General features: G+C 35.3%; 1 protein-coding gene and 2 pseudogenes across 3 annotated transcripts in view; 1 reads left to right on the top strand and 2 right to left on the bottom strand.

Annotated features, from left to right (window-relative positions):
- RIC1 (RIC1 partner of RAB6A GEF complex) overlaps nucleotides 1-15,668 on the top strand; it is a 140,264-nt gene that overhangs the window by 14,048 nt on the left and 110,548 nt on the right. The window lies entirely within an intron of this gene.
- LOC150013041 (caspase-6 pseudogene) lies at nucleotides 3,781-5,637 on the bottom strand (annotated as a pseudogene).
- Nucleotides 7,832-8,064, bottom strand: LOC150013040 (U6 snRNA-associated Sm-like protein LSm5 pseudogene; annotated as a pseudogene).

Raw genomic sequence — 15,668 nt, 5'->3', positions numbered from 1 at the left:
TCACATTTTTGGGGAAAAAAAAGTGGGGATTTTGTTAGGGATTGCATAGAATCTGTAGGTTGCTTTGGGTAGTATGGACATCTTAATATTTTTTAATGTAATCTGTGAACACAGCATGTCTTTTTATATATCTGCATCTCCTTTAATTTGTTTCAGTATCATTTTGTAGTTTTCATTGTATGTGTTTTTCACTTTCTTTGGTTAAGCTTAATCCTGAGTATTTTATTCTTTTTGATACTGTTAATAGAATTGTTTCTTTAATTTCACTTTTCAATATTCATTATTACAAAGAAATGCAACTGATTTTTGTGTTGATGCTCTATACTGCAACTGTGCTAAACTCATAATTGCTAACAATTTGTGTGGAATCTATAGGATTTTCTACGTATGAGATGTTAACAGAGAGCAGAGATAATTTTCCTTTTTTTTTCTTCTGACTTCGGTGCCTTTTATTTATTTTTGCTGCTAATCACTCTGACTAGGACTGTCAGTAGTATTTTGCATGGGGATGTTGAAAGCATCCTTGTCTCTGACCTTAGAGAGGAAAAGCTTTTTTATTCATTCACCTTTGAGTATGATTTTGGCTGTATGTTTTTATTGTTGTTCAGTTACAGTTGTCCCAATTTTTACCCATTCCTCACCCCTGCCCTGCCCATGCCCCCCTCCCGCAGTCAAGCCCCACCCTGCTGTCACCATGCGCAGGTCCTTTATACTTGCTTTTTGACTAGAGCATCCTTGGAGAAGTGTCTGTTGCCCATTTTTAATTGGATTGTTTGTCTTCCTGGTATTGAGTTGTATAAGATCTTTATATATTTTGGAGATCAAACCTTTATCCAAGGTATCATTGGCAAATACACTTTCCCATATGGTTGGTTCCCTTTTTATTTTCCTGATGTTTTCTTTAGCCGTGCAGAAGCTTTTTGGTTTGATGTAGTCCTTGTTTATTCTTTCCTTTATATCCCTTGCCCTAGGAGATATATTGGCAAATATATTGTGGTGTGGGATATCAAAAATTTTACTGCCTGTTTTTCCCTTTAGGACTTTTATGGTGTCATGACTTATATTTGTGTCTTTATCCATCTTGAGTTTATTATGGTGTATGGTGTAAGTTGGTGGTCTAGTTTCTTTTTTATTTTTATTTATTATTTTTAAGACTTTATTTTTAGATAGAGGGGGAGGGAGGGAGAAAAAGAGGGAGCGAGAGAAATATCAATGGGTGGTTGCCTCTTGCACGCCATCAACTGGGGACCTGGCCGACAACCCAGGCATGTGCTCTGACTGGGAATTGAACCGGTGACACTTTGGTTTGCAGGCTGGTGCTCAATCCACTAAGCCACACCAACCAAGGCTAGTTTCATTTTTTTTTTTTTTTTTTGCATGTACCTGTCCAGATCTCCCAGCACCATTTATTGAAGAGGCTATTTTTACTCTATTTTTTGCTCTTGTCTCCTTTGTTAAATATTAACTGACCATAGAGACTTGGGTTTATTTCTGGGCTCTCTATTCTGTTCCATTGATCTATATGTCTGTTCTGATTCTTGTACCAGACTGTTTTGATTACAGTGGCCTTGTAATATAGTTCGATATCAGGTTTTGTGATCCCTCCTACTTCTTCTTTCTCAAAATTGCTGAGGCTATTCAGGGTCATTTATGGTTCCATATAAATTTTTGAAATATTTGTTCTAGATCTGAAATATGTCATTGATATTTTAATAGGAATTGCATTAAATCGATAGATTGCAAACCAGGTAAAGACACAACAAAGAAAGAAAACTACAGGCCAGTATCGCTGATGAACATAGATGCTAAAATCGTCAAAAAAATATTGGCAAACTGGATCCAGCAGTACATTAAAAAGATCATACACCATGATCAAGTGGGATTTCATCCCAGGGATACAAGGATGGTATACTTTTTGCAAATCAGTAAATGTAATATATCACATGATCATGTCAATATATGCTGAAAAAGCATTTGATAAAGTTTAGCACCCATTTATGATAAAAACACTCAGCAAAGTGGGAGTAGAGGGAGCATACCTCAATATAATAAAGGCCATATATGAGAAACCTACAGCCAACATCACACTCAGTGTGCAAAAACTAAAAGCTTTCCCCTTAAGATCAGGAGCAAGACAAGGATGTCTGCTTTCACCACTTCTATTTGACATAGTATTGGAAGTTCTAGCCACAGCAATCAGACAAGAAAAAAGAAATAAAAGGCATCTAAATTGGAAAGGAAAAAGTAAAGCTCATTGTTTGCCGATGACATGGTAGTGTATATAGAAAATCCTAGAGGTCCCACAAAAAACTACTTGACCTAAGAAGTGAATTTGTCAAAACAGCAGGATACAAAGTCAGTATTCAGAAATTGAAGGCATTTTTGTTACCAACAATGAAATATCAGAAACAGAAACTAGGAAAAAATCCCATTTACTATAGCAACAAGAAAAATAAAGTACCTAGGAATAAACTTAACCAAGGAGGTAAAAGACCTGTACTCAGAAAACTGCAGAACATTGAAGAAAGAAATAAGGAAGGCATAAATAAATGGAAACATATACTGTGTTCATGGATTGGAAGAATGAACATCATATATGGTTTTAATTATGTTGCGGTAGTTTGTTTTTCCATGAAAGATTGTTGAATTTTGCCAGATACATTTTTCTGAATCAACTGAGATGGCCATGTGGTATTTTTTTTTCCTCACTCTGTTAACTTGGTGTATTACATTGATTGATTTTCATGTGTTGAACCATTCTTGCATTCCAGAAACAAATCCCACTGGTTATTATTTATAATCCTTTAATTTATTTATTTATAGAGAAAAGGGATGGAGAAAGAGGGGGAGAGAAACATCAATCAGTTGCCTCTCACATGCCTTCAACTGGGGACCTGGCCTACAATCCAGGCATGTGCCCTGACTGGGAATCAAACTGGTGACCCCTCAGTTTGCAGGTTGGTGCTCAATCCACTGAGCCACACCAGCCAGGGCTTATAATCCTTTTAATATGCTGTTGATTTTATTGAGGATATTTCCAGTTACAGCCTTCAGGGTTATTGACCTGTAATTTTCTTTTCTTGTAGGGTCTTTGTCTGGCTTTGGTATCTGGATAGTGATGCTGGCCTCAGAATAAGTTAGTGTCCCTCCTTCAGTTTTTTGGAAGAATTTGAGAAGGACTAATACTAATTTTTCTTTAAAAGTTTTGTAGATCTCACTAGTGAAACCATTTAGTCCTGGGCTTTTCTTTGTTGGGCATTTTTTGGTTACTAATTTGGCCTCTTACTAGTTACAAGTTTATTCACATTTTCTATTCCTGCTTCAGTGTTTGTTGGCTGTGTTTGTGTTTTGTTTTTTTGTTTTTAGGAATTTGTCCATCTAGGTTATCCAGTGTGTCAGCATACAGTTTTTTATGGTACTCTCTTATAATCCTTTTTATTTATTTATTAATTTTGAGAGGGGGTTCAAAAAATTTTATTAAAAAATTCACAAAATACAAGTTAAATCAGCCAGATAGTTTGAGTAATCTTGCAGTTTACAGAAGTCAAGTATTAGAAGTGCTTATGGATTTTTTAATAGTAATTCCCTTAGGGTTTTGTTTCTACATCTATCAAACCCTTTCACCATTGTCCAGTATGAATTATTTTCTTAAAAAGTTCTCTCATTAAACCTTAAGACAGTTTAAATTTCTGTACCATAACTTTAATCCAGTGGTACTTACTTATATTTTTTAAAAAGGGAAATTTATTTTGAATACAAATACATTATGATAAAATATCCTTATTTTGATTTTGGAAAGTAATGCAGTTTTTTAGTTAGCATGGAGATAAAACAGGGACCCTGCTTCTTGCCAATTATACTTAGGTCTTTGCAAAAGTCCACTTGCCACTGAGAAACTTTCCTATTCACCAGGAGTTCTGTGAACTCTAAGGAGGAGCCAGATTTTCTCAGCATCTCATACAAATCTTGAATGTACTAAGAACCAATTCAATGAGAATAACCTTCAACAGAGAAACACATGAGGAAGTCTGCTCCAGCAGGCATTGTGTTAAACTGAGGCCACATCCATCTTTGTGACATTGGCCTCCAGCTTGTCTGTCTGATGATCCATGGCATCCAAAGGAATGACCGGCGTGTCATTCTGGTTTCCCCAACATGGCCTGAATGATAAATACCTTGGGTTTTCCTACTAGACTGACTCGTCTCCTTTGAATAGGCCAGTTCAATTTCTGAATTTGAATTTTGGCATCATATGTGTAAATGTGATTACCTTCACATTCCTATGACTCGGAAACACATAAAAAGTAGTTGCCATCTACATTACTAGAAGTTGATGCTTCATGAATTTTGAGCAATAGTTCTTCTTTAAGATCATTAGAGCGTTTCACTTTGTATCCTAGATCTGACAACCTGCATGTAAGGTCATCTCTGTTTAAGTTCATGCTCTGCCTTCCACGTTGTGTCAAGTACCGGAAGAACCTCTCACAATTGAATATTAAAGCAAGTCCTCTCCTCTTGTGGACCATTTTGTACTTTTCTGATGGATCAAACGGTTTACTCTAATAGAAGGCATCTGTTTCTGTTCTATTTTGATCCTCACCTGCAAGACAAGCCTCTCCGGGTCCAGGTACTGAGCTAATTACTGCCCTGAGACAGTATGCACACCCAGGAGATCTCTGCTTCCTCTCCTTATTTTTGTAAACTCAGTAGTGATGTCCCCCTTTTTAAATTATGTTTAGTTGAGTCTTTTTTTTCTTAGTCTACCTAAAGATTTCTCTGTTTTGTTGATCTTTTTGAAGAACCAACTCTTGTTTTTTTTTCTTTATTGTTTTTCTGTTCTTTTCTTGCTTTCTCTCTGTTATAATCTTTATTATTTCCTTGCTTCTTTTACCTTTGAGTTAATTTGTTATCCTTTTTATATTTTTAGAAGATGTAAGATTGATTCGACCTCTTAAATGTAAGAATATATAGTTGTAAATTTCCTACTTAGCACTGCTTTTGTTGCATTTCATACATTTTGGTATATTGTGTTTTCATTTTCATTTGTCTCAGGTACTTTCTGATTTCCTTTGTGATTTTTTTTCTTTCCCATTGGTGGTTTAAAAATGGGTTGTTTAATTTCCACATATTTGTGAGTCTTCCAATTTTCCTTTTGCTGTTGATCTTTAGTTTCATTCCATTGTGATCAGAAAAAACACTTTGGATATATATGTATATATATTTATAGTTATACTCATGTTTATGATTATTTATTTCTAGAGAGAGGGGAAGGGAGGGAGAAAGAGAGGGAGAGAAACATCGACATGAGAGAGACATTGATCAGTTGCCTCTCATACGCACCCTGACCAAGGACCAAATCCTCAACCCAGGCATGTGCCCTGACCAGGAATCAAACTGGTGACACTTCACTTTGTGGGACATTGCCCAACCAACTGAGCCACACCAGTCAGGGCCTTATGTTTATGATTTACTACAACAAAAGGATAGAAAGCAAATATTTCAAAGGCTCATTAATGAAAATTGAAAGGAACCAGGTGCAAGCTCCAGTAGTCCTCTTTCAGTGTAGTCATATAGGATGTGTTTACAGGTAAACCCAGCATTGGATTGTGACAACATACATGCACTATGGTCTACCATGTTAGCTCATTATGGACTCAGTCCTCAAGGTTTTTATTGCAGGTGCTCTGCTTAGCACATATGTATAGATGTGAACAAAAACCATCTCCATGTCCTTTCATGCTGTAACTTTTGACTAACCTCGCTGTCCTTAAGCCTTCTAGTTAATGAGTATTTCTGTTCCTTAAAATGCAACCACAAATAGTTTTGTTTTTTTTTTGCTGTGTGGTTGCCTCTCACTCGTGCCCCCAACTGGGGACCTGACATGCAACCTAGTAATGTGCCCTGACTGGGAATCGAACCAGCGACACTTGGCTCGCAGGCCGATGCTCAATCCACTGAGCCACAGCAACCAGGGCCCACAAATAGTTTTGTTAGGAATGGCCAGGATGACAACCAAGGTGAATATCAAACCGGTGACAGTAAGGATCACCTGTAGATATGGCTTTGGAGTGGCTGCATTCTTTGTCCTGTCAATCCTTAGTACCTGAGTTATACTTTTAAAAAATAAAAAAGATGCAATAAAAGGAATCGTTAGTGTAGAAAAATGTGTGCAAAACTGCTGGGCCATCTGCTCTGGCCCAATCTTCCCTAAGTGAATTGCCCTATAATTCTTGTTATATTCTGTGGAATTGCCTGCCTGCTTGTTTTTTTAGTCGTTATGGTGGTCATTACACTTTTTCCCCACTGTCAATCAGTCATCGTACTAAAAATTCCACATTGCCTGTTTCAGCATAAGCCATATAGTTTGTACAAACGATTTAGGCATACTCAACTAATTTGATCAGTTAAGGAATGCTTGGAACCCTCCCAAAATCCAAATTCCCCTATGCCAGCCAGGGACCAGCCTTGCAAGCAGACCCTTTTTAGTATAGCCTTCTTGGGCCTTTTTTATAAACTCTTCTCTGCATACCATTTGATGTCATTTCCTCTTTTTCTGAGGGAGTTCTTTTAGTATTTCTTGTACTGCAGGTTTGCCAGCAACAAATTCTCAGTCTCTTTATTTAGAATGTTTTGCTCTGCCTACAGTTTTGAAGAATAGTTTTATTGGATACAAAATTAATGGTTGACAGTTTTTCTGTGTCAGCATTTAAATATTTCATTTTATGGTTTTCTGGCCTTCATTGTTTCTGATAAAAAGTCTGTTTTTTGTTCTTTTGTGTGTGATCAGTTGCTTTACTTTTGCTCTTACAACATTTTTAAAAATTATTTATTTATTTGTTTATTCATTTATTTTTTTTTAGAGAAAGGGGAAAGGAGAGAGGGAGAGAAACATCACTGTGTGGTTGCCTCTCACTTGCCCCCCCAACTGGGGACCTGACATGCAACCTAGTCATGTGCCCTGACTGGGAATCGAACCAGTGACACTTACAACATTTTCTTATTGTTGGCTTTCAGTAGTCTGTGTATGGTGTATGAATATATGTAAGTATGTATCCCATTTGGATTTTTTCAAGCATTCTGAATCTGGGACTTAATGTCTTGCATCAAACTTGGGACATTTGCACCTGTTTTTTTCTTCAAATATATTTTTATCCCATGTTGCCTCCTGGAACTCCCCATTATAAGTAATATATTGGTGCACTTCATGTTCCACAGGTACTTCTCTACTCTGGTCCTTGTTCTCTGTCTTTTTAGAGTGAATAATTTTATTGAATTATTTTTATGTTTTTAGGTTCTTTTGCCACATCAAATGTGCTGTTGAGCATATATAATGAAGTTTCTATTTCTGTTATTATACTTTTAAACTCAAGAATATTTTCATTATTGCTTTTACTTTTTTGAGATTCCCCACAATTTGAGACATTATCATCATATTTTTCTTTGATTCTTCAAATATACTTCCTTTCCTTTCTGTAATATATTTATCATGGTTGTTTTAAACTCATCTTCTCTTCTGGGCCCACTCAGAGATACTTTCTTTTTCATTCAGTCTGGGTTATACTTTCTAGTTTCTTCGTATTGTCTTTTAATTTTTTATTTATAAATGGGGACTTTATTTTTTAACCAAAACCATCTTTATCTTAGTCTTCAAAAGCAAACTACTTTTTCTAAGATAGTCATGATTAACTTAAAATAATGGCATTTACAAAAGCACTCCCCTTTAAGAGGAAACTTAGTTTCACAGAACCAGACATTGAAGGGTTTAAAAATGACTTATATATATATTTTTGTCACTATAAGACAAAACAGAATCTAGGCAAGGAAAATCCATTCATACTTTAGGTCCTTCTTCAAGAACCAGCATTGTTATATTATTTCCATTTAGCAAAATTTGGTCTAATTTAGTAATTCTTCCTTCTGGCATGATTTCATGTCATCAAATCCTGGAAGCATGCCAACGATTTCCTTATCACTCTTTATCATAATGTGAATTCTTGATCCTGTATACTCGTCCACCAGCTCTAGAGGCAATAGCTGCAGCAGGTTAGTAGTGTTAGCAGCCATCGATGTTGGGATGGCAAGTTTTCCAATAATTGGGCATTTTAGATAACTTATTATAACAGCTCCCAAGTCTGGTTTTCTTTCCCCTGAGGGTCATTGTTGCCAATTTTTTAAAAGTATTTTTTAGTAACTTGGCATGGAGTTAATCTGCAAAATTTATCTTCCCTACAACCACCGAGTGACATCTCTGCTTATTTTATCTTATTTTTATTTTTATCATGGCTTCCTAGGGGTTGCCTCTATGTTTGCCTAGTGAGTGTTTAGAGGTGTTGTTCAAGCATGAGCCTGTAAGGCTTGTATTCTCTGTTGATTGCTCAGTTTGTGGGTTGGAGAGCACATGCCAAGTTCAGGACATTTTTATGTCTGTTCTAGCTTTTACTTCCTGCCAGACCCTTCTGGGACTTCCTTGTAAACATTCTCCCAGTGAGCCGGTGATGTTTGGGGAGCTTGGCCTTTCATTGTCTTGTCTTTGCGTGTACACAGCCTCCCTGTCAGACGGGAATGAGTGGAGAGCTTGGGTCCTCCAGGGTTCTTTCTGTTCATAAGTATTGTCTCCCAGTGAACCAAGGAAGTGTGGCAAGCTTTTCTATTCCCCTCTCTGATTTTCAGTATCTCCCTATTCAATTTCTGGCCGGTTGTGGAATGTATTCCTTGCCCAAAGAAGGTCTGCAACCTCTTGTTAACAGCACTGTCAGCTTTCCCTGATTGTTTTCTAAGGGATTTGCTATTTCTACTGTCTGCTCCATATCAAAGCCACCCATCTCTAGCAGCAAAGCGGCTGTTTTTCACTATCGACTCCATCCTGGTGGCTCTACTGCCTGCCGTGTTTTGGGGAGGGAATGGGAGTCTCAATAAGAATACCATTTATTCCCACAGTACTTACCTGAAGTTTAGCAGTTTTCATGTATTAAGGGTTCTTAATTTGTTGTTTGCTTTTGGTCAGTTTACAGATATTTGAAATGTTTGTTTTGACCTTTTTGTTTAGTTTTATGGGGATAGGATTTGTAAACCTTTACTCTGCCATTGTTGGAAGTCCTTGTGATTTTAACTTTTGCGAGGCAATTTTATGTTTTCCTGTCATAATGGGGTAAAATGGATGAAATTAGTTATTTGTGTCATAATTTCAGTTACGTATTTAGAAGGAATAATTCCTTAGTTTTTGTCTTCAAGTTTATACAATTTTTTATGTAGTTGCTGCTGTCTTGTCCTTTGGGAAACTGAGAAGTTTGGTTCCTTTGTGTGTGTGTCAGGTGGGGGATAGGTGGTAGGGAGATAATATATATGAAAGTTGGTTATTTGTAGTACAATATTCAATAATTGTTGTTGGGTCTTATTTGCTTGCTGTTGCCATGGTTTTCATCGCTTCCTTTCCATCATCAGTATCATGTATTTTTGAAGCACAGAGGTGATACAGTTGTTGTTCACTATCAATCATATGAAATATAAATCCCATTGACCTTAAAAAACGTAAAACAAAAACAAGTACAAACTAACAAGTCATGAGTTCCTATTATGTTAGTCCCTTTTTTAGTTTTTAAAATATTTTTATATATTTCTTACAGTGACTTTGGGAGATTGGTCTTAATTCTGTTTCCAAATAAGAAAAGTGATACTCAAAGTAATTTTATGATAGGAGAAATTATTTAATAAGTGGAAGAGCTGTGATTCAAATCCACATTTAATGCTAAAGCTTATTTTGAAGAGATTGTTCCATGTCATTTCTCATATAAACTAGAAACAATAAAACTTGAAACAATCTGTTTGAAAGATATCTTAGCAACAGCTGACTTTTAAAAAACATATTCAAACAGTTATATTCACATTAAATATTGTTTAATAGATGCTTACTAGCCCCTGCCAGTACAGCTCAGTTGGTTGGAGCGTCATCCCGTAACCAAAAGATTGCAGGTTTAATTTCCTGGTCAGGGCACATGCCTAGATTGCGGTTTGGTCCCACGTCCAGCCACTACAGAAAGCAACCAATCAGTGCTTCTCTCTCACATTGATGTTTCTCTTCTTCCCTTCCTATCTCTCTGGAAAAGCAATGAAAAAACGTCCTTGAGAGAGGATTTTAAAAAATAATAATAATAAAATAAATGCTCACTAAATTCCAAGCACAGTGCTTGGAACCTTTTAGTATGTTATGCCCTTTAAATGAAATGATACTATGAAGTGGAATGGTTTTCTTTCCATTATAAACATTTCCTTTTCATTTTTTAAATGAGGAAACTGAAATGTTAAAGCAGATGGTGGGTAAGCTGGGCTTCACCATTATTAAGTTGAACTCAGGGAAAACTTATGAAACTGTATTGGGAAGATGGTATATGGGAAGAATAAAATTCTTTCAACAGGAATGTATTTCAAACCAGAATGTGTACTATTCAGTATATTTATTTACTTATTTTTATTGATTTGGGAGAAGGGTTGATTTGTTGTTCTGCTCATTTATGCACTTATTGGTTGCTTCTTGTGTGTGCCCTGACAGGAGATCGAACCTGCAACCTTGGTGCAGAGGGACAATGCTCCATCTAATTGAGCTGTCCAGGCAGGGCCTATTTAGTATATATTTTAAATGTTTATTATTTTTCTGGAATAGGAACATTAGGTAGTTGTCACTAAGTTAATTTTTCAGTTAACTGACTGTTTGAGTCCAGAACTCTTTCTTAAGCTGATTATGAGGGGGGACCTCCCAAAAAACCAGAATTATCTTCTGAAGGGTGGCCCTTTTAGTACAGGCTTCCGCTGCTAGGTTCGTGTTCTAGGAACCTGTCTGTGTCAGTGTACCAGCTGGTGTTGTTGTGAGAGGCTGTGTTTAGCTTCCGTGAATTTTTATTGAAGATTCTTAACACTGCATTTGCCCATTTCATAATGGGTTATTTACAAGTGCACCTGCCCACACTGCACTGAGTGTTCATCAGTTTTTGACCAAAAACAGCATGACCCCCATCCCCATCCTTACTATTCACCCAATCTCGCTGAGTGATATTTTTTGTTTGTTTCCCTGGATGAAAAAATTCTTCAAAGGGAAATATTTTCCCAGTGTGGAAGAGGTGAAACAAAAAACGGCAGAAGCACTAAAAGACATCAAAATTAACGAGTTCAGAAACTGTTTTGAGCAGTGGCAAAAAGTCTTGCTAGGTATATTGCATCAAATGGAGAGTACTTTGAAAGTGACTGATGTTTAACACATGTAAGAATAAACACAATTTTTTATAATTAAATTCCAGGTTTTCTTGGGTCCTGCCTGATTTTTTTATGTAGCATGTAGATGATATGTAATAGTGAAGACTAAGTCATATAGTACATAAAACTTACTCATTATTACTCTCATGGTGAGGTATGTTGTCTTCTGACACACAGTTGATACTTAACTGTATGGTAGGAAATTGAGATAAATTATAGAGATTGCTTACCTTCAGCTCTGTGTAGAATTTGTATGTAGAAATTTCCACTTCTAATTATGTTCAATTGTGTACATAGATAGCACTTAACTGAAATGCTTGTCTAAAGGGACTGTTACAGACCTCAGAGATATTGTGAGTTCAGTTCCAGACCACTGAAATAAAGTGAATATTGCAATAAAGTGAGTCACATGAATTCCCCCACCCAAGCATATAAATGGTATATTTATAGCATATACTGTAGTCCATTAAGTGTGCAGTAGCATTATATCTTTAAATAATGATGTACATACCTTAATTAAAAATACTTTATGGTTATAAAATGCTTACCATCATCTGAGATCCTTTAATGAGTTATAATCTTTATGCTGCTGGAAGATCTTGCCTTCATTTTGGAAGAGAAAAAAAAGTAATAGAAAAACAATAAGAAAAAAATAATAAAAAGAAAAAGAAAAGCAATATCTATGAAGTGCAATAAAGTAAAGCACAGTAAAGCCAAACACTATAAAATGAGGTATGCTTGTTTGTGCTGGTTTCTCTACTTCATTGAATATATTGTTTGCTTATTTAAGAAAATACAACCAATCATCCTTATTTTCTTTGTAAAGTTTTATAAAAAATTTAAAACATACAGAATAACTGGATACTAACTATTCAGAGTTAATTGTCAACAGATTGCCTTATTTATTTGCTTGTGTGTGTATATATGGGTCTATGTGTGTATTGTGGGAACTATTTGAAAGTTGCAGACATCAAGACTTCACTGGTACCTACATACTTCGGTGTACATCTTCTAAAAATGATGCTCACATATATGCCATTCTATGAAAATTATTACTTCCCTAATATTATACTTCCTAATAAGGAGTTGGATTTGTAAATTTCCCTGGTAGTCCCCAAATTACTTACATAGAATTTTTTATAATTTTAAAACAAAGATTTGCTCAAGGTTCATGCACCTCATTGGGTTGTTAGTTTTATTTGTATTTTTTCAGTCTCTTAACCTGGAATATTTTCCCCTCCTTCTCTCTCTTTCAGTTCATAGATGTATTTTTAATACATTAAGCCACTTTCCTTGCAACTCATCACCACACAATGGTTTGTTTAGTTGTTAATGTTTTCTTGAATCTTGTATTTCTTATAAACTGGAAGTTATGTTTTAAGGCTTGATTACAGTTAAACATACCTAGTGTGAACATTTTATGAATGATGTTGTGTTCATGAAATTAACTTTAAAGATGTTTTCATTCAAGAGCACTTGTTAAATGAGGTAATATTTCACAGGATAAACAGTAGTAACATGGTAGGAGAAAAAAGTATGATTTGAAGAGCTTGAAAATGGGGCTTATGTATTACTCATTTCATATAGGAGAGAAATAGCCAGAGTTGATTGCCTGTCCTTTTCCTGTGCATCAAGTTGATCATCTCATTTTAATATCAGTCACAGTCATTAGCTGTTACCCTTAAGGAAAGGAGCACTTCAGAAATTAAGGAATGCTTGAAGCATGAACTCATTTTTACTGATGCATTATCAATAGGGGAAATGCGTGTTACTGATAAGTGTCCTGTATCTACTTGGAAAACAATACATAGTGGATTGTCAGCCATTAACCAGAAGATTTTGAAAGTCATCTAAAATATATTACTAATCTTACCTGCCTTTGTAAACAGCACTCAGTATGTATGTATTCTTAAGTGATGGTTTATTTATTTACTTTTGGACTTCTTTTTTTGAGGTAAAATTTATGTACAGTGAAATGTTGATCTCAAATAGATTTTTACAAGTGTATATACTTATATAACCACTATTCCAATCAGGATTCAGGACATTTCATCACTCCAGAAAGTCTTATGTGCCCACTTCCAGTTAGTCTGCTGCTCTTTTCCTATCTGGTGGTTTGCCAAGCCCTGTTCTGCCAGAGAGTTCAGCAGATATTCTCCTTAATTATTAAGCTATATGTAGAATGAAGTGGTATGTTACTGGTGTCTTAGGTAGAAATTTTAAATAAATTATTTCAAAGAAGCAGTTGAGAGTTTTGTTGTATAGTATTTTTAATATATTGGGGTGATGTTGGTTAGTAAAATTATATAGGTTTCGGATGTACCATTGTATGATACATCATCTGTATGTTGTATTGTGTGTTCACCACCCCAAGTCTCCTTCCATGACCATTTATCCCCCACTTTCCCTCTGGTAATCACCATACTGTTGTCTGTGTCTATGAGTTCTTTTTTCTTAATCCCTTTCACTTTTGTCTTATAGTATTTTTAATTATGTGATTCTGAGACATTAAAATATTAAAACTAACAAATAATCTTTATGACTTATTGAGTGACATGCACTCTGCCAAATGATGTGTTATTTATTTAATTTTTATAGTAGTGGGATCTAGTCAGACAAGTTCTATTGTTATAAAGATTCAGAAACTGGAGATATTAAATCATTTTTCCAAGTCCACAAAGCTAGTAAATGACAGAGACGGTATTTGAACACATTCAGGCTCTAGAGCCTATATTGTTCTTAACCACTACATTATTTTTCATACACACACACACACACACACTGAATAGACTTTTTGAGCTGGCCAGGGAGCCTAATATACATTTATAAAGAATTTTCCTATAGAAACAAAACAACTCTAGTAGTCAACTTAAAAATTCAGATAGTAGAACCTCTTTAAATTTGGTGATTTCAGTTAAAAAAAACAGGCGATGCATTTGAATAGGTATTTCTCCACAGATGATATACAGATGGCCAATAAGCATATGAAAAGGTGTTCAACATGAATTAGTCATTAGGGAAATGTAAATTAAAATCACTATATACCATTTCACACTTGCTAGAAGTGGGTACAATAGACAGACAATAACAAGAGTCGACAAAGATGTAGAGAAATTAGAAACCACATGAACTGCTGGTTAGAATGTAAAATTGTGTGGCCACTGTGAGGAACAGTTTGTCAGTTCCTCAAGAAGTTAAACATAGCAGTTATGCCCTAGGTATATACCCAAAATAATTGATAACAGGTGTTCAAACAGAAACTTGTACACATTTTCATAACAGCACTTTAAACAATAGCCAAAAAGTAGAAATACCCCAAATGTCCACCAGCAGGTGAATGGATAAACACAAAGTGGTATATCCATACAAAGGAATATTCAGTTATAAAAGGAATGAAGTATTGATACATACTAAAACATGGGTGAACCTTAAAGCATTATGCTAAGAGAAAGAAGCCAGGCATGAACAGAATCATATGAAATCTCCAGAATAAGCAAATTATATACAGGATAGGGGCAAAAGTAGGTTTTTAGTTCATATGGAAAATAATACAATAATAAATAATACAAGATAAACTCTGTGTTTCATGTACTCACAAGTGTAAACCTACTTTTTGCCTCGCCCTATATATAGAGTTAGAAAGTAGTCCCATTGGTTATAGGAGCTGGGGGGAAGGAGAGAATAGAGAAAGACCACTAATAGGTATAGTTTCTTATTGGAGTGATAACAAAATTCTCTGGAAGTTTCGTCATAATTATTGTACAACTTTTTGAATATACTAATAATCAATAGATTATACACTTTGAAATTTTTTAAATAGGCTCTTAAAAATTGATGACATTTAGTTATCAGTTATAATGTATATGCAAAACTTTGACATTTGTGGACTAGAACTTCTTGAAGACTGGTATACGGAACTCTTGATACTATGTGATAATCTAGGGGAGAGATGAATTGTTTAACCAAATAAGCTTGGGAAATAATACATACTGTATTCTTTTAAAGATGTACAGTGTATCAGAGCCCACTAAAGATTTCCCAAACTTCTGTAGTGAAGAAACCTGTTCAACTTTAATGCAGCATTTTTGAAGCTGAGTTGGTCTCCCGTCCTTTAAATAATCACCAGTTCTGTAGTACCTACTTCGGTATATCCAGTATGGAGATCATTAGCCACATGTTATTAAATTTTTAATTTATTAAGAATTAAGTAAAAGAAAATAATTTTCTTACACGAGCCACTTCTCAGGTGCTCAGTAGTCACATCTGACTAGTATGTACTATATGATAGTTAAGAAAACATTTTTCTCATTGCAAAAAGTTTGATTGGACATCCTTAGTATAGACATATAGTATGACATACAGTCATAGGATATTTTTATTTACTCTTAGTACCCTTCTCATTGTTATGGAGCATTTAAAACAAG

This window comes from Furipterus horrens, unplaced genomic scaffold, assembly GCF_987537825.1.
Source record: "Furipterus horrens unplaced genomic scaffold, mFurHor1.1.pri manual_scaffold_4, whole genome shotgun sequence".
In the NCBI taxonomy this organism is placed as follows: domain Eukaryota; kingdom Metazoa; phylum Chordata; class Mammalia; order Chiroptera; family Furipteridae; genus Furipterus; species Furipterus horrens.
The sequence above is the reverse complement of the archived record's forward strand: the minus strand, read 5'-3'. Positions and strand labels throughout refer to the sequence as shown.